Raw genomic sequence first — 25,181 nt, forward strand, 5'->3', positions numbered from 1 at the left:
AGATTAAATCCTTCTGCAAGGAAAACAGATGATTTGCCATATCATTTTCTGTACAGATGCACAGATGATAACCTAGGCAATGGAAATGCTGGCCACCTCAATCAAAGGTTGCATTTCAGGAGTCTAAAATCAACGCTTCATTCAGAGAGTCCCATCAAAAGCCAGGTTCTGACCTGCGAGACAGTGTACTCTTTGATCCCTTAGATACCTACTGTGAGATCTTCCTGAGTTATCCAACCTGCCCACCAAGTCATTGCATTAAAAAATTTTCATACTTATATTTTCATACTTAATTTTTTCATTTTAACAATTACATTTGTTATGCACACTCCAATCAAACTAAAACAATTTTTAAAAGCAGATGCTTTGCCTTAGAAATAAAAATACTAAATTGATTCAGACTACATCCAAACTGCAAGTTTGTAGGTTCTCTATTGCCTCTCTCTCCATCTTTTTTCAAGCCCTTCATAAGAAGCATCTTTCCCAGCCAGCAAATATCAAAGATTGAAAAGCTACTTAGAATCTGTCCCAACGAATATTTCAGTTGAGTACTTTTTATTCCATTCAGAGTTTCAAACAGCAACCAAAATTAACTCACTATATTAAAACGGCTTCATACATAATATCATACCATTTCCTATCAGTTACAATGCCTTTAATTTACATTATAATGATAACATCCCAGTCTAGCAAACAAGTGATGAAGATGTGAATAATTGTTACTAGGCAAAGTCCTACTACTAAGGTCAATGATGCAAAGAGTATTTGTCAGTGAAGCACTGCAAGACTGAAAAGTGCCCTCCAACATTTTTGAGTTGAAGAGTTAAACTGTGTTAATCTGAAGCCACTCCACTCAGATTTCCATGCACTTTCACAGTGAACAAGGGCATCCAGTCGGCATTTGCTAACACAAACTCTGCAATATGGGTGGCCTCAAAGAAATAGGCTACAGGCATTGATTTCCTTTGTTTTGCTTATTTCAGAGAAGATAATGATTACTGACAAGCAAATTGATGGGGGAGGAATGCTATGCTGATTCTATAGTTACTGAAAATTAAGTAACTCTCTTGACAACTGCATTTTGATTTGGTGCAACTTTCAAATGTTTAGAAAAATTCAGACAATTCATACCACAGACTATTCACACCACTTCAAAACCCGACTGAAAGCCTGATAAAATTACTTCAGAACTAAGTCAAATTTCTGCACATCGGAGGAAGTAGAATACAAACCCCTAACATTTCATATATTTTGTCCTGTATTAGCTATATTTTCAGTGTCATGCAAATCAGGAACAAGGTATGTCTAACCAAAGAAAGCAGTTTTATTTTCACTGGCTTTAGTCAGGGTTTGATTTTTAATTTTTATATCCAGTGTGATTTTGCAACATTAGAAAACATTAGAAAAATAAAGGTATTCAAACTTAGGAGGCCACATGTTTAACAATAACAAGGGCATGTAAAGAAGACTTAGAATTCTTTCCCACTCCTTTACAATCCCAGTGTGATTAATACTTCATAATATCTTTGAAATTATTGCTTATTAATTTATCGTTATGTATTATTTTATTAATGCCTGTTTTGTCTAATATTAAACACCTAATACTTGTGAGATTAAATTTGGTCCAATATGACGGGAGATTTTTTATTTGTATATTTTTTAAAACTCTAAGTAAAGAGAACTATGTGTAAACAAAAATATGTTACCATATGAATTCTGAAGCTTAAATACTGGAACACAAACATGCAATGAGCCAAAATCCAGACTGATGGATGCTCATAGTCTAAACTGAAGAGGATAAAGACTTTTTATATCATTATTTTTATTTAACTTCCTGATATACCAGGACATACAGAGAATCTTCTGTTTTTAAACTCCCAACCACTAAGCTGGCAGTCACTCTAAATGAGATCTCATTGTCTATGCAAGTAGGTACTTCTCAGAAAAGGTCAGCTGCAAATCATCACGTCTAATATCTAAATTTATAATTATTATTCTATAAAAGAACACAACAATGCCCTCCCCTTGCCTAGCTTTTCCAGAAGTTTCTGTCCAAGGACAAAACACACTGCCAAACCCACAAAAGTCCTTCGTGCCCTCTTCCTGACAGAAAAGGAGGATGAGTACCCATGTTCCGAACAGAAACCCGCAATGCTTCTTGAGCAATACATGTTAGCAACTCGTCTTTTTGACAGTTTATAATACTTCAACTCAGCATAGCCAGCAACTCAAGATCAAAACACAAGAAAACACAAATACTCTAACACGGCGTGATGTAATAATCTGGTTGCTGTTTTCCTTGTGGTTTAGAGTTTAATACATTTATCAAATATCAAACATAAATATAAGAAACACATTCCTTTACAAGTCTTCAGAAACTCACAGGTACCACCCTAAAAGTTTGGAACAGTTTTAGAATTATTCTAGCCCCAAACTTCCTCCTCGTTTAAAGGTTAAAATTGCATTTTTAAAGGATCCTTGATAGTTGTGAAACTCCTTAGTATTGTTCGACTATTGCAAGCCATGTCATAGAGAGAGAAGCTGAGAAGCAAACACACAACTTACACTCTGGAAAAGTGAGAATAAAAACATAAGCAAATCAGAAAGAAAGTTCAATGGCAATTTTAGCTGTATGCTGACACAAAGGAGATATTTCCTAAATTAGAACACACTGGGATGAACGACATGAAGAAGAGGATATTGTACCAGTGCAAGGAAAAGGAAATACAAATCACCAAACCAGTGAAAAGCTAAGATGGCTTTTAAAAATACAGTCCTCCTTGCTAAGACTTGGCAGGAAAAGCTAACTATCAGCAAAACCCCCAACATTAAATAGCAACATTATTTTTAAAAAAATCTGTATCCAGAAAAAGATAATCCAATGGCTACCAGCCATTAAGTAAGACAGCCATTAAGTACAGTAAGCCCAGAACCGAAGATCACTTGTTACTCATTACAGAGCCATCTCCTGTCTTTCTTGGCAAAATGCTACTGTCAGGGAGACTTTGCAAGCTCCTGTTGGTTCACACATAATGTGTCATTAAGAAACTGTGTTTTATTTATCAATTTCTACATACAACAGCAGGGACTTAACATCACCTTCATCTCTAAAACTTAAGGACTTTATCAAGCTTACATGCTCTGCTGTCCCCTAATGCCTAAATTTAAAGGTGTCTGTACCAGAATGGCTGTGTCACATGTATCCAGAATTACTATCCTGGTCATCGTAGCATTCAGATTCAAGAAAAAGCTTTAATTGATTAGTGGGACAAGAAGGAGACAGAAGGACGGAAAAACCTTCCTTAAAATTAGACAGCATTCTGAACAGACTTAACCTTGGAGACTGCCTCTCAAGATAGCTCAGATATTCCACATGCCAGCTTCTTGGGAAATGAACTGTACAAAGAGATAGGCCTTGTGTTAGAATTGCAAGGCAGCAAAACTCGTATCTGTTTTGGTTTCTACGATAAGGAATTATGTGACCCACGATCTTCTTCACTGCACATGCTAAGTTACCATGAAGATTTTTTTCACCACGGGAAATGACAGCCTTAAGTCTTTCAAATTTTCCTGACTAACAACAGATGATCAGCACACAATCACATTAGAACTCTATCATTAAAAAATGCACCAAAAGAAAGTACTGACATACATCTATCAGCCTCATACCAAGACTAAAAATCAGAGAGCATGGAAAGCAGCAGAATAAGAATCATGCTGTCCTGTGTAGACTACTCTTTCAATATGAAGCTGTGAACATAAATATTTCAGTAAGTCTTAGGAAACAAAATACTCAAGTAGTTTATTATAGTCCTCACCAAAAGTATATATGAAAGATTCCTAGTGGGGCATGATCAAACATTGATGAAAACAAACATTGCTCATTCATCTTGATTTTTTTAGTGCAGGAAATGTAATTTTCCCATAGCATAAAAACATGGAATTACATATCAACTGGACAAATTCATTTGTTAGATCTAGTGCTCCCGAGGGTTACCTTCCACCCCAAGAAACAATGGTTAAGTCCACATATTGGTCCAGCTCTCTTTTATTTGCCCCTGGGAGTAAGAAGTCAAGTGCCTTTGCTGTAATAAACAGCTTGGTCAGAGTTCAGCAATAGCTATATTTTTAACTGCTGAGATTTGCCTATAGCCGAGACTGGGGAAGAAAGACTTTGCTCACTTCCCCTCTCCCCTAAACAGCATAAGACACATCTTTGCTCTAAAAACAAAGCAATTACTCTCAATAAAAAACAAACCAACAAAATGCTAAAAATTCTCCATCACCTTTTATATAAGATATATATCCATATGTATCTGTATGCATACATAAAAATACATGCATTTCAAGTCCATACCCTTGAATCATTATATTCTAGAGCAGAACTTGCCTCTTACCTTTTTCTCTTACACATATGTTAAGAAACGAATGACCCTGTGCCTACTCATGGTGACTGCAGCACAACCAGCCAGTTCTGCTGAATCAGTGTGTTCTATTTGATCCTAGAAAGAAAATACAAACATGTATTTTATGATCGGTAATTCTGCCACAAACCATGTCTTTTTTTCAAACACATGACTGCAGCTAGCACAGGCACATTTGGTAAATGCTGCAAGCCTTCACGTAATTTAGATTACATTTGCAGCTTTCAGAGATCTATGTCCTATTGCACTCCAGTGTTCTGGTGAAAAAAGCTGCTAATAAAACCCACATTGCTACCTACCTACTACTATTCTTCATTTAACTGTAAACCCACGGAATAAGGTAGCAACTCTAATTGTCCTTGTGTTCCTGATGACCTTGACTGTAATGCTTCATTTATAAAACTAGTCTCTGAAGTTAATTATATTATACTGCAATAAATCTTCCAAAAATAAAGAGACAATAGCTTTGATACTCCACAAAAATTCACGGCTCCCTGAATTCTGTGAACTGTATTCATCAACTTCCCACTGATTTTGTTAGTCAAACTGGTCTTGTCTTCAAATTATTTCCCCTTCATTTCCTAAAGGCTTCTCCTCTCAAAAACCACCTTCATCAACCTTAAATAGCAGGAAGGACTGAAGGAAAGAATAAGCCTTCAGAAGAAACTGTCCCATTGTCCCATTCTCCCAGCTACAGCATTTCTATAGGTCAGATGCTCATTTTCACAGGATGCATCCTCAGAGACAACACGGCTCAGAAATCTGACACGGCTATGAGCAAAGAAAATAAGACTACTTTGTGATTAACACTGCAAGAACAACAAGGAGTGAAATAAGTTAAATTCATGTTTTCAGGTTTGCTGGTGCTGATATTTGACCTGTTATGCAGTTGAAATATTTATTAGTGCTCTGATGAAGCAGTAGCATATGTTAGAAGAAATCTTAAAACTCCAGCAAAATAAACAGAGCTAAAAAAAAACAAACTCAGTCCTCTATGCATGAAAGTGATATTCAGTGTTACACTACAATTTTCCCAGGGTTGTTTATTATTCTTTTCAGAAATAAGCTACAATAATAATTCCAGGAAACTAATGAACTGAACAGTAGCACTCTTACTGTTTCCAAACTCAGAATAACATCCCGCATATGTATGCCAGAAGAACCATTGCTGTATGCAAGTATAATTTCTGATGCCGTGTGTACTTCTATCTCTATCAGCCAAGGTGAATTTCGACTACTTGGGCAATAGTACAAATGGTTATATTACAAGGTTCTTCAGATAGGCTTCAATTGTGCAAAAATGGATGCAAGGGAAAATTTAGTTGCATTGATAGCCTTCAAGAAGAAAGAATAATTCAAGAAAGAATTATGAGCTTTTTCAAAGAAGTGTTAAATACATGTGGCAGTGGGGCAAGGTTATCTGTCCCACCACCATGTCCCCTCCTCCTGGCCTGTAGGTGGAGGAAAATGATTCAGTTTTCATGACCACTTTGAAAAGATGACTCAGTGACAATCCTGTGATTTATGACAAGGTCTGTCCACTGTACCATGAATATTAAACATAGTTCACATGAAACAGTTGGTCATACATTAACCACAACCTTCCATCTTTACTGGTCAGACATGGATGGGACCTAGCAACATAGGGCTGAAACGTGCTGTGCTGTTAAGTGCTCTAAGCCAACAAACCTCATGGGCAAGTGATCTACAGGGCAACAGAACAGCTTTATTATTCATTGTTTTTATTCTGATCCACTTTCCTTGTTCCATTCTTCCCGGGTAATAACTTTTTTGTTCGTAACCATTCAACACAGAAGAACACAGATCCAATCAGTTGCTACCAGTCTCCAAAGAAAGCTTTGACGAGTTATTACCTGGAGATCCTAGAGCTTTTTTGTTTACAATTCAGCATTTACTCTTGGCAGTCATTTCCCCTTACAAAGATCAATGCAAAAAAAATCACAGCACGCTTACAGATATGAATGTAATATATTTAAACAAAAGGTAATTTTAAAAAGTAAATCATAAGGGTGAGATTTCCTGAAAAAAATAAACATGTTGACAAGAAAGTCAAATGCTTTTTCCAATAAGAACTCAATGTAAGAGAACTATATTAAAATCAAAATTAAGCACAAAAAGAATAACTGCAAAGGAGAGTCAAGAATATTCATAAGTGTATAACCTAGTGATTACTAGGTTTTTCACAAATCTGCTAAAAAAGGGTTCTGTCACACTTGAAAAAAAACCTCCACACATTCCCACCTAAAAAATTATGTGTCTGCTGAGACCTAAGATCATCACTGACGAAGGAGGCCCAGCGTCTCTGCTGTTCCAGTTTGCTTACTTTGAGCACTTCAGAGTTTCTTATCTCTCTGTTGATGGCTGAATGAACTCTTCCATCTCCTGCCATACAATGGTATTAAGGTGCTGCTTTGGTTATACCCTACATGTTATACCCTATGATTTCCCTCAGGAGTTCCAAGAGGGCAATTGCCAATTACTGCAAAAGCAAAACAGAAATTCAAGAGAAATTTCACAAGCAGAGACATGTCCAGAATAAAGAGAGGCTGAAGAACAGAAGAACTCTAAAAATATAAAATTGGAAATATCTTCCACAAAAAAAGGAATGTAAAAAATGTTTACAATATCAAATGGAAGTAATCTGAACTAGCACAAATTGGACTAGCTTACAATAAATGGAAAGACTGAAAAAGAAGCAATTTTGATACTATGTTAAAAAAATGTAGGAAAAGCTCAAAGCATGAAGAGATGCTAAAAAATGCTTCCATCTACTGGCAAGGATCCAACTCTTAACTACACTACAGATCCTCTGTAATGCGCTACCAGTGAGAAGATGCCTTGAGTAGGCAGGAATACATTTGCAGCCATTTTAAGGCACTTTATTATTGCCAGATTAGTTGAACTAGGCATTATCTTAAATGCAAAGGCAGATTTCAACCCTGCATCTTAACTTCCTAGCTTGTCTGCACTCTGTACCCATCAGATGGGAAATTCAGAGAGCCTACAGCCAGTGGACTTATTCAAGTCCCAACTTTACAGGAATAAAAACTACAACAAGAAATACTATAGCAGTGCATTACATCAATAGCCAAACACTGTACTTAAGAAGGAAACAGGTAGAAAGTTCCAGAACACATGGAATTTATACAATATTAATTATTTTACCCAGGCAGTTAATCTGGAAACTAAATCTTCACAAATGGCAAAGATGGGTTTTCTTCACTCAAGTGATGAAATGCTTGGAATAATGGTAATGTACCATGTGCCTCATAATTTTGTGACTTCGTAACAGTTCCTTCTTGGCCTCTCTCAAATGGAGCAGTAACTTTCAGTCAAGTTTCACATGAACATGTGTTTGTATTACTTTTTAAGAATTAATGTAAGTAGAAAGGCTAAATACTACACAGGCACACTCCTCCCACAAAGGAATATGGAGAGTCTATATCCATCCATACTAGCTGAATGAACAAAAGCTCCATTCTGCACTGCTGTTACTTTTCCTGAACACGACATTGACTCTCAAACAGTTATTCATTCTGTGCAAAGACAAAGTCCGTGGCTCTTTCTAGCTACTGTGTGCCAGTAGGCAGGTGTTAGAAAATGTCTGTGACACAGTAGTAGCAATACCTGTGTCACACACATCAAAATGCCTGAGATGGCAAAGACTTCTGATTAGCCCCCAGATGAAACATTTCAACATTACTTGTTCTATTAATAATTTATTAAATAATTTATTAAAGGAGACTCAGCAGGTAACAATACTATTTTTTTAAATACCTTAGAAACAGTTCAGGATTAGAAAATCCCATTAGAACTTGCTGTGGATCCATTTAATAAGCAATACTAAAAACAGCAGCAAGAAATGAAATCTAACAAATATAAACAAGATAGAGCCGCTACTACTTCTTTTCCTGCATCAAAAGCTTAAGATGACAAAGTATCCTTTTGTTTTACTTCCTAAAATTCATTGATGTTTCTACTACTCAAGGTAAGTTAACCAAAAAGCAGATTGGAGCACGGCAGGCTACTTCTGTGTAATACAACACTTTGTATCAGTACCCATGAATGCCAACAAAAGATAAACTATTTCAGTGTTACATTGGTTTGTCTTTTTCTTCCATTCAGCTGAAGAAAAGAGATGGACAATGCCTAAAGCAGAATACAGTCTCTCTAATTATTTCGCTAATATTTGCATCTTTTCCCTTGACTCTTCCCCATGACACTCTAAAGCTATTATTTTATCTTTTGTCTCCAGCCAAGTTTCCATAAGGAGACATTCACACATGTCAGAGCAGTAATAAGGCAGTCAAAGGAGTAGCAACTTGAAAGAAGCATTATAGAAAGTATCACAGCCAAAAGCAATGGGGAGACAAGAAAAATTATAGCAATGTTACCAACCTTTGTCCTCCAATAAATAAGAGAAAGCAGTGCAACTGAAAAGGACACCTGCTTTATAACAGTTTACAGGAGAAAATAAATTCCATTTCCTACCCTTTTGACTATTTCAAGGGGAAATAAATTGATTTGTTTTCTTGACACAACAAACAGCGTTGCCAAAAGCCTGTACTTCCTCAGCATGCTGCAGAGGCAGGGCCCTCAGCACCTGGGGACAGAAACCACACATCCTTACAGAGCCACTTTTGACTGCCTTGAAAAGTCCCTGTCCCCAGCTCTTTGGAAGAACAAATGGATAGGTTTACACTGCAGTGCTGCCTTCAGTGCAAGTTTTTCCAGAAGAATACAGTTGGTAAAAAAAAACCACCAGAAAATCCTTTCCTGAGCTTACTCATATGCTCATAGAGCTCATTTCAAAATGCAATGTTTTGTAACACTTTGTTTCATACAACTCCCACCTGTAAAATATTGTAAACAATATTTTTAAAAAGGCACAGTGTCTTAAACATACATTTAATATGAAATCACAGTTCTTAATTTGTGCATGAACTCCGTGTAACGTCATCACTGCAACAATCTGAGGTTTTTTAAAAAACATCTCTATATTTAATGTACTGAAGCTGCTATTTAACTTTATTCCAATACAAAATAAAACATATAGGAAAAATAGGTTTATGAGATGACTTTTTATGCTTCTGTATTTGAGAAACAAGAAGTTAATGTTCAACACATTTCAAGAATAAAATAAAGTCACACATTATGCATCTCAGAGTGGATTAATCCTGTACTCTAACACTTTACGAGGTTTTCTTCTTTCAAATAGAGGACAGAAACAAGAATTAATCCCAACTATTGATCACTGTTTTAATGTTTCTTAGATTTGGGAAATAAGGGGGGGAAAAAGAGATAGACTTCAGTCTCCTAGAATCGCTAATTAAATGCCTACAACTGCCAAGGAACTGTCCATTTTATACAGCCCACAAGGGGCCGATACTTGCAGGTGCCTTCAGCAAAATCCGTATTTGATGACAAAAGCCAGAATTGCCATGCAACCAGCATGGGACAGATGAAAATGACAACAAACAAACAGGGAAACTGTTTACTAGCCCATCAATTCTGAGTTGTACCCACTAGGGAGAGAAGCTGCTAGAAGCAACACAATTTACACACTCAGCTGCTCTTTAGAGAAAGTATAACCTATACAGAAAAAAGTCTGGAAGTCTACAGTCACTTTCTACTGAAGAGCAGTCAATCAACTACTGAAACTGCTTTTATCAACACACTTCTTTCCAGCATTGCTGCATTCCTTTTTACTCATTTGATAGCTATGTAACGTAATAGTGTTCTAAAATCCTCCACATACCCATTTTTAAGAAATATCAGAATTACAGTTCGCAGATAGTTACTATTTCTCAAATCCTATGTTATGTAGAGTTGGATTACCATGCCTTTCTGAAAATAAATTCAGATATGTATGATTTTTAGCTCATACTCCCTTCAATCTGAAATAGTCTCTAAGGAAGTAATATTTAATTCTCATTTTGTGTTGACCTTTCTATTCTTATCATGCACCACACTATAAAATACCATTGTCTTGTGAACTGTGGCAAAGTTGACTCCCACATTTGTGATCATGGTCTTACTACGTTGCTGATGCTCACAGTGCATTATGTCTCAAGTCATCTGCAACTAGTAACTCACTCGATACAACTCAATACACTTATGGCAACAGTGTGTGCTGACACTGATTTCTGAGCACGATTCTCATGTATGCTGAGGTCCATTAACATTACTTTAACAGTGCTAAGGGGATCAAGAGGTAACCAACAGAAATAGTGAATAACTTGCATTCAGATTGAATAAAAAGCTTTTTGTTTTTTCCATTGCTCCAGTGGTGCAATATACCAATCAGGACATTCACTCAAAATTTATGTAAGCCTCAGAAAAGTTTTAGTTACAGAACTAAGTGCCCATAATTCTGTATCACTGTTGGCAGTCACAGGAAAGAAAGGCTTAATAGATAAAAAACCAAAAATTTTGAAAGCACTCATTATTAAGGAGTCAAAATACAGTTTTCAGAACTCTTATGGGGCTTCAGGAACACCAAATCCTCCTAAACTGAGATGCAACATTTCTCAGATGGTCCAAAACTGAGAAACTTCTGCCACTTCTTTTGTCCACTGGTGGGTGATTCTGCTCAGCCATGAATCCCTACCTCTTTTCTTTACCACTCCTTAGATTGCAGTATACTTTTGTTTTCTGTTTTCTTCATCTGTTAGTCTTCTTTTCCCCTCTCAAACATTCTCCTTCCTTATTCACTTTTTCCTGCATTTGTTTTCTTTCCCCCTACCCCTATGTCTTTCTTTCTCCAACAGAAAAAAAAACAGAAACCCCGTATGTGTCAGCATCACTGTTCAGATCCACTGTTGTTAACAACATTAGTAACCACACGGTATTATTCCTCACTTCTAGGAATGGTGGGAACAAACCCAATAGCAATGGGGACGCTTTCACTTTGCAAACACAAATTAAAGCTTTTAGACAAAACAACTATCCAAAAAGGAAAAAAAAAAAAGTGGCCAAAATTATTTAAGACATCACTGTAACTGTCAACTGCCTCTACCTATCCTCACCATTATTCATTGTCATCATGGCTCCTTCACAAATTCATTTAAACCCCCAGCCTTTTAGACTGTGAAATATACTTCTTGACACATACACACACTGGGTATTCAACATCCAGGATCAGCACAACCACCTGCTTCCATCAAGCATCTACGTATTTGAAACCTTTGAAGTTTCATTAACTGCATGGGAGCCCCTATTTACACGTTTCCTCCAAGAGACACCTGTCAGTTCTGGCTGATAATACACTAAACATAAGCCAGCAATGTGCCCTCGTGGCCAAGAAGGGCAGTACCATTCTGGGATGCATTAAAAAGAGTGTGGGCAGCAGGTCGAGGGAGGTTCTCCTCCCTCTCTTCTCTGCCCTGGTGAAGCCTCATCTGGAGTCCTGTGTCCAGTTTTGGGCTACTCAGCTCAAGAGGGACATGGAACTGCTGGAGAGAGGCCAGTGCAGGGACACCAAGATGATCAGGGGACTGGAGCCTTATGAGGAAAGGCTGCAGGACCTGTGACTGTTCAGCTTGGAGGAGACTGAGGGAGGACTGCATTAATACTTGGAAGAATTTAAAAGGTATATGTCAAGAGGATGGGGCAACATTTTTTTCTCTAGTGTGCAGTGATAGGACAAGAGGTAATGGACAAAAGCTGGAAGACAAAGAATTCCACTTAAACTTAAGGAAAATCATCTTTACTGTAAAGGTGAGGGAGCCCTGGCCCAGGCTGCTCAGGGAGGGTGTGGAGGCTCCTTTTCTGGAGGTTTCCAAACCCGCCTGGACACGTTCCTGTGTGACCTGATCTAGGTGGACCTGCTTGAGCAGGGGGGTTGGACTAGGACCTTTAGAGGTCCCTTCCAATCCCTACCATTCTGTGATTCTGTAAAGTCGAAAGTACAATTGCATCTACAAGCTATCTATACAGAAATGAAGCTTAATGGCAAAAAAAGGAGAAAATATGACCACAAAGGGCATTACAGGAAATGAACAAGGGAAGAAAACCACTACATACATATGTATCTCTTGCCCGTGACTCTAAAGAAACAATTTCTAATTCTCATCATAATAAGGCCCATGCTCATTCTACAGGGGTATGCAAAAACCCTTATGTGCAAATTTCAGCAGCAGGTAAAATACATTTTACAGGTGATTTGTTAACTAAAACTAGATACAATATGTATTATGCCAGTGTACTAACAGAATTACTCGAAAGCACGGAAGTATGTAGGTAGATTGATGCTTAAAGTAATGATGTTTCAAAGTCACATTTATAAAAGAATCAAGAAAGAACTGTGAAATACATGAAGTACACTTGGGTATTATGCATTTATAGATTCATCATTTATACAAAAACACAGTCTGAAATTCCAATGATCGATTCAATTTGATGTTTCAGTTAAGAAGCTACGTCATTATTTATACTATTTAAAGCAATCTGTTAATAAAATAACCTAAGAAGTGGGCTTTGCATGTACTTTCATGTTCACCAAATCAAGAGATCATTGAATTAATTTTGAATTAACCAATAGAGCACTCACAATGTAACTCTGTAACATAACGACAATCAATATGTTCTGATAAACTATTAACCTGGGAAGCAAACAGAATCAGTAGTTATATAATAATGTATAAACACCATAAAGGGTGTAAATCAGATGCCTCTGTCTTTCTCTATAGAACAAAAGTCTCAGAAGCAAGCTATGGCATGTAGCTTGCAGAAGTACTGCAGAACATGCAATTTCAGAAAGATTGCTAGATAAACGTAAAAAAAAAAGAGGCAAAGAGGGAACTCTTCTCTTACACAATCTCAGTTCATATTCAATGATCATTTATCTGCATTACAGTGCAGATAGGGAATTAAAAATTACATTGACATGACTGGTTTATTGGGTATATTTTAACCATGTAACTTTGTGTCTCCTTCACCCTACAAAGGAAACTCAGTACTCACATTCTGTTAACACAAAGAAGAGGACTTAAATACTGTTAAGTGTTCAGTTACTACCACTTTTCAACTGTTGTATCTTTAATCTGACCTCCTACAGAAATGAAGACTATGGGATCATATTGTTCACTTCCTATTCTTTATGCTCATCTTTAAAAAAAAAAATTGTTCATGAAAATTAGTATCTGCACAGTAAAAACAAATCCAAGTGACTGTCCTCTGAGGGAAAAGCAAGCTGCTATATATATTTTTGGCAGTAACATGCTGGGCAATCAATACCCACACAGCTCTGGAAAAAACAGAATTATGGTGTTATGTGAGAAAGATGGGGTTATTGCAGACGGGGAAGGAAGAGAAAAGATACTAAGGAGTAAAAAGGATTTAAATCTACAGAAAAACAAGCTGCTTTCATTCCACTGATGGTAGAATAATATGCTTACCAATAAAGTATCTCAAAGGACTTGATATGTATAACATCAAGTTCACTTTACACTACAAAAATCAACACATCTTCTAATTCAAAAGAAAACAAAACCATTCTTTTCATCTCCAGGTCCTGTAAAAATTTCCCTGCTACTTACAAAATCTTTCACAAATTCTAAAGAACTATGGACATAAAATAAGTCTTAGCCATCAGAAACTAATCTGGATTTAGATCCCCACTGTTTCAGCTAGAGTGATGGGAACTCCGTTATCACTAGAGCAGCACACTGCACCGACTCAAACGAAGAACCGCTGAGCTCTTTGAGCATCAGCTTAGATCATGCACAGCTTTCAGTCCTCAGGCTTGCATGACGTCAGGCAACGTGCTCCTTAGATCTGTGATGTCCTAAAAAGACAGATAAGCATTATCCCTATTCAACAGTTAAAGAAAGTGACACACATAGAGATCCAAGACACGTGTTTTTCTCTTTCATATTATGCTGCTTTAAGAAATCACCAGCATCAGATAGATATTCAACCCTCTTCTGCAACGGATGACTGAGGCCCAGTTGCCTTTCCTTCTCTACTACATCTGCAGAAAAATAAATGTGCCTTCTCTTCAGTCACTGCACTTCCCAATCTGGTAGAGAAACAAAACTAATTTGATTTTGTTTAAATTGATATGCAAAGCTCAGAGCTGCAGAACTTGAAGAGGGAATACAAATCTAATCCTGTCAGGCATCTTCAGATGACTGGGGAATCACCTCCAGATGGCTCACCAAAGTCTACCTCAGAGATACCAGATGTGTGGAACACTCAAGATAAGAATGAGGTCTGGGCACAACACAAACCAGAGGAATCTAGATCACCAGAAACCAGGTCCCATATTTTACAGCTAATGATACCATTCTTAAACCTTCCTCTTAAAATCCAAAAATTCAAGAAAATGAGACATGGGAAAAAAAATTAAAGGTGTTGAAGAAGAAAAGGAAACAGATGAGGGAACAATTTCACTGTCTGGAAATGTAAATGTAAAGAAATGTAAGAAAAGTACAGTAAAATACTTGCATTTTTTTGTCTTGTAGTACCTCCCAAACTTCCAATAATCTGACCAGCCAATCAACCATGTAATCAATTTTATGCATATTCACATGATTTGACAATTCTTTTTTGATTTAAAGCAAATGTATACACTGTAAATTCACAACTTTATTTTAGTGATCCTAAATCCATCTTCTGCATCACACTTGGGAGTGCAAACAGGTAAGTCAACATGTACACTGAGTTCAAAGCACAGCTTTGACATTACAAAACTGAATCTGGAAACAGAAAAGCTCCTCTAATAGTCAGTGTCATTTACAGATAAAGAAGTTCTTACGTGCTTTAGAAAGCTCTTTGATCTGCTTCTTACACTGAACAGTACCAACTCTTTCCTACCTTTTAGAAAAATGTACTAGACTGTGTTCCTCCATTGATAGTTTTCTATGAATCTTCTAATGTATTTTGCCCATGTTACTTCTTTAAATAAAATTTCAGAATGAAATATAAATGCTGTTCTTAGCACACATGTACCAAAAGTGAGTTGTATTATTTACAAAAAGAGGCTTCAGTATATCATAGAAGTAAACAGAAACTTTCCTATTATAGTAACTGTAAAAAATTACAAGAATCCAGAAGTAAGGCTGATGGATATTACTAGGGCAGCTACAGCACTCCTGTAATTGATAAGAGCACACAGGAATCTCTGCCATCAGTATGGCCTAATTTCCAATTATCATCGGATAGGAAATGATCCCTGGATTCTTTATATACTGGGAAGGGTAAGTTCCTCCCAGCTACCACTTCACTGACGAAAAAAAAAAAGGCACTGAACTTCAGACATATACTAACCATTTTTCCTTTTGGAAAATTTAAGTACAAATGGTCAGTAAGTGAGACTCACAATGAAGCATTACCAGTAAGTATAATTGTATGATAGGTGGCATTTTTTTTCCTCACTTTTAACTGGACAAAGTATTTTCTCCACACAAGCAAAGGCTAAAAACATTTCCAGCACCTCTGATCACACCTAACTCCCCTGTCACTAATGAATAGCTGGGAAAGAGTCCTAAAATAGTTACCAAATTGAAGTCTGCAACACAGAAATATTTTCACGTACAGATAATAGCAGAAAAGAACAGGAGTCCCAGCTTTGTCTATGTTAGGTTTTAGTGGTTTTTTTCTACATTCAGCTCAAACCAGGCTAAAAAAACCCTGGAAGACACCAGGAAAGACACATTACTGCAGTATTTTATATATAATGTCATGGCTTAAACCAGGGTTCAGCATCACTATTTGAAGCGTCACCTGATGCCTCGAGCCACCAGAAAGCTTTCCACCTCTGTGGCTACACTGGAAGCAAACTGGTAACAGAAACCCAACAAATAATTTTAAGAAAAAATATTATCTGGCAATACTATTTCCAACTAAAAAGTCCTACTCAACTTCATTATGTGATCAATCTCTAAAAAAAACATCAAGCTTCCTGTTGATATTAAAAGGAGGTGGGAAAGATAAAGAAAACAGAAGCAAAATATATACTAGTAGCATGCAATACAGTTCTTGATAGAAAAACTAGATAGATAAACTAGACAGACAGAAAAACTAGATAGATGGCTCTAGCAGAGCATCCCACAACACTGTCAGACCTTCAGTGTACTCCTCTTCACAACTGATACCACGGTGAACCCACTGACTCATACGGTAGATTTGTGTGAGGATGGATTTGTGTAAGGATATGGCAAACAAGACCAAGACATTTATACATTCTATGTACAACATAGAGACAGAATGTAGAGTACAGCCATTAGCCTTATATGAAATAATTCAATATGAAGGTTAGTAATTCCTACTCAGGAACACAGAGTCAAACAAAAAAACAATGGAAGTGGAAATCCATCACCAAAGTCCATGTTTTTTTCACTCGCCCAACGCACAGTGGGCACTGGGAATAGAACATATGGTCAGACTGCCACATATTGACATTTGCAAATTACCAAATTTTACATGGAAACAAAACAATATTAAAGTTTCTTTAAGCTGTCTCCTCACTGGCCTTCATAATTAAGACAACTTAGTTCATAGTTAGACTGAAGATAGCACACAACCTACTCAGAGAGCACTCTAGCTCCACACTTTCTAAACCACACAAAACCTACAGATTGCGACCCCACACCTGTTTTGCACATAGTTTATTACTTTTCTTCTCTTTTTTTTCCCCTGACTTTTTATTTTACTGTAAGAGAACTATGTCTGAGTAAAATTCAACTGACTGGACTTACTTCTCTAAGTCAACTCCCACTCGAGCAGGTCTGGATGAAAGAATACAAAAGGAACAATTTACCCAGCGTTGTCACTCAGAAGTTCCTGGCCATGCACTGTTTGTCTTTAACCTATGTTTTAAAATTAATTAGATTCCTCCAGTAATGACCTTTAAAATAGTTTAGGTGACCCTTCATAGATTTCCTCTACCAATCACCTTTAGCCTGTTTGATGCTGTTGCAGTAGTTGGGGGGCTGCAGTTTTTGAAAAGTATCAATATTACACATTTCTACTTATCTCTTCTAGCAATAGAACAGTAATATAATTACTGTTGTAATAATCCAGTAATAAACAACTCTGGAAAGAGTCGGTGAAAGAATACATACAAGCTCATCTTAAAAGTATTTTCCCTATTCCACCTGTCTGCTATGGCAGTGTGAAGAGCAGCATTCCTAAATATCCCAAACTCTGCATGCAGAAAGCACATTCAGGAAACAAAACACCTGTCAAAGGCAAAAGCACTGAGTGCAGTATTCCATTAATCTCAATGAAAAGGTCATGGGATCTGCAATGGCTTGTAATTTTCTCTAGAAGCTAACATTTAAAGGAATGCCATAGTTTAATATCCTAGGTATGACACACATATTCATTCCTTCTCATAAACAGTATGCAAGAATTATACTCATTAGGTTTTAACAGGGCACCTTAAAATCTACAAATGTTCATAGTCTAGAAACAATCTTAACAGCTGAATTAAAAAAAGAAACTGTTACACTTCAGTTTCAGTCAAGCAAAACCCAGCCAACCAACAGTCAGTAGGAAAGCACCTTATTTGTCTGCAAAAATAGGACCATTTATATCTAGAAAATAAGTAATTATAGATTGTGTATAAAAGATATCGGTTGATGTATTTATGATAATGGGAATTTACTTTTACCACACTGATTTTACAAATCATGCTATTCTTTTGATAACCAGAGTCTGCTTTGCTCTAGTCACTAGTCAACCAAATTTGTATGGAAATGTGTCCTGAATTGCAATTTAAGTAGAAATTACTATGTCAGTGATAGGTTCTTTATGTATGTTTTAAAACGTCATATTCATGAATTGATGTAATTTCCCAGTGTCGCAAGATGTACACTTAAAGCCAATACTTAAAGCCAATAGACTATCATCTAAAATTCAATACTTTACCTTACTTTTCAGCCTTTTACTCTTGACTATATGTTTACTATCAATACAAAAAAAGCTTTTACAACTTGCAGTATCATTGTCTGGACACATTTCTCAACATTAGTTCATGTTTCTGTTCATTTCAAAGTTCAAGTCGCATAAGGAATCACAAAAAGCTCTATAACAGGCCAACTTTAAATTTCTCTAGAAACCTTAATCTCAACCCCGTTAAAAAATAAACAGTAGCCTTTATATAAAACTTTCAAAGTTATACTAGTGTCTTCCAACAGTGTTCTGGAAAAGACTAACAGCTCATCAGCACATGGACTAAGTGTGCATGGAAACCATATTCTGTCACGAAACTCATTTTTATTTCGAAGATTCTCAGTTTAGTGCATCAAAAAGATTCTTCTGATGAACAAAACATGAAGACACAACTTCTTCCCAAAATCTATTTCTTTTTGGCCAACTTTTATTCAAAAGCAAAACTTTCATCCTTTTGCTAAATAATTTCCATGAAGGTTTTAATAGACAGCGTGTAATCCCAAAAGCTAGAAAGCTATTTTCTGCTAAAGTTGGTACAGCCAGTGGACAGGCAACAACAGACATTAAAAGCTTATCATTCTTTGACCACAAGTTTTGTTCTGACTCTACCTTTGTTCCCTGAGACAATCACAGTCAGACTTTATGCCAAACTAAAAAAAGACTGTATTTCATCTCAGTCTTAGCCCCAGGCCTCAGATCTTGAATCGTGTGTTTGAAAGTATTTAATCCCCTGCCTAATAACTGACTCAAAGCTAACACACAAAAATAACACCCAGTACCAGGACTCAGCACTGCAGTTTTGGGGTTGTTCTCTTCCTTTTTCACACCCTAAAGATGGCACTGTAAAGCAATGGACAATTGGAGAATCAATCACAATGTGTAAGAATGTGGTAACTTGTCAGGGGTTTATCAGGGCTTGAATTAGAGAGAGGCTTGTTTGAGCTTTTAGGCCCTTATTCAGCTTCAACTCCAGAGTCCTCAAACCTCTGAAGAGATTTTTAATTTTGTCTCTCTTGGGTCAAGGAGACTGTTCTCATTTTGTATCACATGCCACAACTCATAAAAAGAAGTGCACTACCAGGTTCAGGCAGTAACAAAGGCTTTTGATGTTGTTTCAGCCACTGAAAGTGTATCCAAAATCTGGATTCATTTCATGCAATCAAAAGTGACTTGTCAATAGAAGTTAATTACACTTTTTAAAACACTGCCTAGTCAGTAAAACAGTGCCTGAAGAAAAGATTTTATTCAGACAGAACGTTTTTCTTTATTATTATATATTTATATGAGGCCCCTTCCAGTTAGGGATTCAGCCTGGAACAAAATATTGAGGGCAGTGTTATTCAGAAATTCTAATCTAACACAACCATACTTAATAAAAAGATTGCCAGAATTTGAGGTTCCATATTCAGTCAACTTCTAATATTTGAACTGAATGAAAATATGTGTAAAAATTAAACTCTCTGAAAAACCGCTGTCACGAAATAATCAGGAATATCTTGTCTATAAATAAACAAGATAGCTACAAAAAAACCCATAAAGTCTATCCATTTCCATCTGCTACTTGTTTCTCAGACTGTTTAAGAAGATAAAAACAGTTCTTCAGCCACCCTCCATCACATGCACCTATTTAACCGTAACATTTATGAGCAAGTAATCAACCCACCTCTGCAAAAAAAGTCTGACATGCCAAGAGTGCCAGTTATTCTTAGAGTGAGACATGACCACAGTTTCACATAATTAGAGATGTTATAAAACGCATCCCGCCCGCTCGCCCCATCCCCCTCCACCACTACCACCATTGCGGGAGTGACTTGTTACACATCGCGATGAGCAAGAAGCATTCCTCGCCCGGGGAGAAAGCAGGGCTCAGGCCATAAAAAGGGCACGGGATGCAAACAGGGATCCTCCCCTCTCCGGGCTGGCAGCCCAGGCTGCCCGCTGGCTCCTGTGCACACGGTGCGGCCCGGGGGCGCCGGCCAGCCGGGGAACAGCCTCGCTTTGCCCCGCACCGGCACCGGCGGCACATGGGGGGTCCCGGGGGGAGGGAGAGCATGGATGGACGACAGCAAAGAGCTCCTTCCCCTTCTCCAGGACCTCCGGCGCGGGGAGAAAGGTGCTCCGGCCGCGCCGGGCAAGGAGGTCATCCAGTCCAAGCACCCGGGGACGAGGGGAATGGCGGGGAGGGGGCTCGGCGGTCCGGCGTCGCCGCCGGTGAGCGCCGAGCAAGCGATCGCTGCCTCTCCCCTTGGGGGCGTGCGGGGCACAAGGGCGGCGGAGCGAGGGGGCACCCGGAGACCCCCAGGCCCGGGGCGGCGGTCGGAGGTACGCCGGCTCCGCCGAGGCGTCGGCGCCTCCTCTGCCCGCCCGCGGGGCCTCGCTCCCGGCGGGAGGGGCCTGGGGAGCGGGATACCCCGGCCTCCCGGGCCTGGGGGCGGAGAAGTGGGCGCCGCTCACTCACCTCGGGAGGCAGCAGGCGCCGCCGGGTCTGCATGGCGAGGGGGATCCCCCGGGGCCGCGCTCCGCCGCCGCTCGCTCCCGGGCGGGCCCCGCAGACCCCGCGAGCGCTGGAGAGGCCGGCGCCCGCCCTCACCGCCTGCCAGCGGGGCTCGCTCGCTGGCTCCGCGGCCAAGGCCGCCGCAGCTACCGGCAGCCAGCGCCCCCTGGCCGGCCCCAGCGGCAGCGCACGGCACTGCGGCACCGCCGGGGAGGCAGTGCGGAGCCTGCCGCACCCCCGCCCCGCGGCGCGAGGGGCCGGGCGGGCCGCGCCGCCACCTCCGGCCCGGCCGCCTACTGCTGCGCGTCACGGGCGGAGAGCGGGAGGAGCCTCCCGGCGCAGGGGGAAGCACGGCCGCGCCGCGGAGAGTCCCTCCGCTGCTCTACACTCGCCGCGGGGTCCCGCCGGGCCCGCCCGGCCCCGCAGCCAGGGCCTCCCGCCTCCCCGCACATACGCACGGGCGGAGGGCGGCACCGGGGGCGCCGCAGACCAGCCGCAGGAGAGGGGCCGCCGCCGCGAGGCACCCGCTGCTGGCCGGGCACTGCGTGGGACACTGCTGTGTCGTCGGCCGAGCGATGTGCCCCGCGGCCGGCCGCTGCTGCACCCACGCGCTGTAGGTGGCCGGACCGGCGGCTGCGAGCCATTCCTGTTGCATTTCGCCATTTCATACCGAGTACCTTCCAAAGGAGAGGGACGCCCCGTCCTGTGGGACGCTCGCACCGCCCGTGCGCGCCCACGGGGGCGCCTTGAGGGGCGCGTGGGTGCGCAGACACGGAGCCATCCGCTCACGGACACGTTAACTCTTCAGCACAAGCAGGATTCCAGAGAAACAGAACAAAACCAAACCAAAAGCACGCTCGTTCGCCACAGAAACCGTCTCAAATCCGCGACGGCAAACTGACGGGCTGCGGCAAACCATAGCTATGCACCCGAAGTCTCACCGATTCACTGTCTGAGGGGAGGCGGCCACGGCGGCGCCCGTGCCAGGAGCGGGACAGAGCTCCTGGGAACTCCGGGCAATGCCCCGTACCCCGCTGCGCCTTGCGGCGGTGCCGCGGGTCGCAAGGGTGAGGAGGGGGCGGCCCGGGCTGCCGTACCCGGGCGCAGCGCGCAGCCGCCCCCTGCTGGACGGAGGGCGGCGCCCCCCAGCCGGCGCCCCGCGAGCCGCTCGCCCGGGAGCGCAGAACCTCGGCTCCCGCTCAGGCGCGGCTCGCCCCGCGCCGCGGGGTGACGGGAGGAGAGCCGCGGTCCCCTCACCTGCAGGCAGCGCTCTGGCCTCATCCCAGCTGCAGTGGAGCGCCATATCGCCCCTAGGACGGAGAGAAAGGCGAATGTGGCTGCTGCTAAAGCATCTGCAGTACCATTCTCGCTTCTCAGGTCTTCTGGCTCGAAGGCTATCACTTTACAGCAGGTTCGGCTTCTTTAACTTCCTGTGGCATAATGAGCCTTGGTGATAAAATCTAGGCCTTCTTGCTCCGAGAGTGTCAGCCCATCTCACTTGAAATGAAAGGGGAAGCACTTAATGTTTATTCATTGATTCTGGTAGAACTATGTGCTTTTCAAGCAGAAAATACAAGATGCTCCCAATCAACTGAATCATCAATCCATGGACAAAGAGCTGAGGAGATAAAAAATGCTAATCAATCATAGCCCATAGGAGCATGTTAATGGAGAATTTATTTTCTCCCATAAAATGTTCATGGTTAACCCCAATTTGCTATCTCTTTAGTAAGTGGTGGTGTCATGTTTGTAAAGTACAGATGAGGAGTTCAGATCAGCTCAGTACACAATTACTATCCTTAAAACAATTCTCATGGAACATCTCAGACTGCTAAACACACAATATGCCTGACAAACAGAAAAGGAAATAAGTTAAAGGATGAGCAGTGTAACACTTCATACCTTCTGGCCAAATGCACGGATGCACGTAGGTTTGCCGTCTGTGTATGGTCTCACACAGACATATCACTACCCCCATTTTGTTCTACTTTAACCATGCTGCATACAGCCATTCATTGGAGTGCTTTCTCACCAAACAGAGCTTTTACCTGAAGGATAATTGGCTGGTTTGAAAAAAGGCCATCTCATGAAAGCATGCAAAAAAGAAGTTAGGAGTGATGGGAAACGTCTCCACGAGTTAAGTAATGAGACATGGTCTTACACACTATCCCTTCCTGGAATCTCTATATGTCTTGAATCCTATATGACTTACTCCTAATGAAGATGTATCTAGAGAAGCAGGAACTCAGCAAAACACAGGTTGCTGCTCCAGGCAATTGTGGTGCCAGACACCTGAGCTTAAACCAGTGAGACTGCCCATCTATTGCACTCCCTCTGCTAGCATCCAAACAGGAACTGTGGGTATGGATAGTGAGAACCACTATTTACAAACCAAATCGATAATTTTCATCTCAAGCCCCAGCAAGGCTCTAAGACATGGACTGTGACCTTCTACTTGGCACATTCAGAGCAAGTGTCAGGGTTATGAATTCTCTGAAAAGTATCTTCATCTCTTCCAGGCACATCAGCCACACAGCAGTAAGCCTTACAGCATCACCGCAAGAAATCATGCCTAATAGTACCCCACATAACAGTATGGACATTTGGGTTTGAGTTTGCTACCTGTTTTCCCAAGTCTTTTACCATCTTTGCCCAGCTCTTTATGAGAAGCTACCGAGGAAGAGGCACGAAGGAGAGCACACAGAAGAGGAGACTCCAGTTTGCAAAAGGCAAGGAACGGGAAAGTGTGTGAGAAGACCACAGGAAGGTGAGTGGAAGCTATGAGATGCCCTATTTGAAGGGAGCTGGAGAGAGCTACAGGGTCAACACAAAGATCTGTACTATAACAAATGTAGGTATGCAGAGAGCTAGGAATTATGGGTGATTGACACAGGGTTCAAAATGATGCAAGGGTGATCTACGAACAAAAAGAATTAAGGACAAATAAGAGGATTTTTTTTACTACTTGGTGAAACTTGCAGAAACTCACAGAAAAAAGGAAGCTTAGTAATGTCTTCAATCTGTTACTAGATGGAAATAGTAGAACATTTAACAATACTGTAGGAAAGGCAGAACAGCTCAATAACTATTTCTAGTCTGTATTTGGAGAAGAGCCAGATAATATACAAATATCATATGATGATGATCAAATACATTCCATTACAACAAGCACCGAGGAGGATGTTAAACCAAAGCTAATAAAAGTTGGGCATCAGCAGGTCTAGGAAACTGGCATCCAAAAGTTTTAAAAGCACTGGCACAGAGTATCTTTAGATCATTGATGTTGATTTTCAATAAATCTTGAAACACTGTTGAAATTCCAGGAGACAGGATGAAATACTGGAGCAATATTTTAAAAGGGTAAACAAGTTGACCAGGGTAATTACAGCCTGACAAAAATTCTAGGTAATATAGTGGGACATTATCTATGTTGATTAAAAAAGAATTAAAGGATGGAAACATAATGAATGCAAATTAATGTGGACAATATATATTGCCAGAATAATCTGTTATTTTTTAAATGGCACTGCAAGCTTGGTTGATCAAGGTAAGTAGGTTTGCAAAATATTTGGTTGGGTAACTTGCAACATTTTAATTAAGAAGCCAGTGATACAGACTCATCACAGTACATATTGAACTGGTCAAACTCTAGCTACATGATAGTTACAAAGTGGGGAAATAAGAGGTCATCATCAAAGAATATGTTTCATGGTCCTGTCACAATTAATTCTGCACTATATTGTACTGATATTAATGGCTCTAAGGAAAGCATAAAATTACCTTTTACAAAGTTTGCAAGTGATGTATGCAATAGCAAGTCATGATGGAGAATATCTGAAACAGCTTCATAATAAGTAATAGGCATTTCTGTACAGCCAAATGTCAAAACCTGCATCAAAGAATAACATGGTGATTATAGGATGATAAAATTTGCATCTATCAAGTTAATGCTTAAAAAATCTTGACAGTCATCACAGATAATCTGAAGAAAATGAGCAAGTGGTGTGGTGCTGTGGCCAACAGACTAATGCAATCCTTAGGTTTATAAACTAGAGAATACAGAAAGTTGCCTTTGCTTATTTTGCTGGTACTAGTCCAACTGCTCCTGAAATCTGCTATCCAAATTCTTTAATTCCTCAACAGAAGGTGAAAAAGAGATAATTCAGAGAAGACCAATAAGAGTGATTTGGATTGAAAGTGTTGAGTCTATTTCACTGCCAAAAAAAAGGTGAAGGGGTGACTCAAGCACAGGTTTTTAGTACTTCCAAAATTCAGTGACTATATGCTAAAGGCTGATATATTCAGCTTCCCAATGAGATCTTCTATCAGTGGAGGTAATTAAT

At 40.0% G+C, this 25,181-nt stretch overlaps 1 protein-coding gene across 3 annotated transcripts in view; it reads right to left on the reverse strand.

The window, feature by feature from the left end:
* ZFYVE9 (zinc finger FYVE-type containing 9) overlaps positions 1-22,254 on the reverse strand; it is a 60,012-nt gene extending 37,758 nt beyond the window's left edge. The window contains exons 1-2 of one of the 3 annotated variants that reach the window (XM_062003436.1): positions 22,096-22,254; positions 4,398-4,502 (exon numbers count right to left, since the gene is read on the reverse strand). The gene's annotated coding sequence lies outside the window, so the exon portion shown is untranslated. Of the gene's footprint in view, positions 1-4,397; positions 4,503-20,802; positions 20,972-22,095 lie in introns of those variants that run through there. The other 2 variants (XM_062003435.1, XM_062003437.1) reach the window with 2 other exon arrangements.
* Between the last annotated feature and the right edge of the window lie 2,927 nt (positions 22,255-25,181).

The sequence above is a fragment of the Colius striatus genome, chromosome 10 (assembly GCF_028858725.1).
Source record: "Colius striatus isolate bColStr4 chromosome 10, bColStr4.1.hap1, whole genome shotgun sequence".
Taxonomy (NCBI): Eukaryota; Metazoa; Chordata; class Aves; order Coliiformes; family Coliidae; genus Colius; species Colius striatus.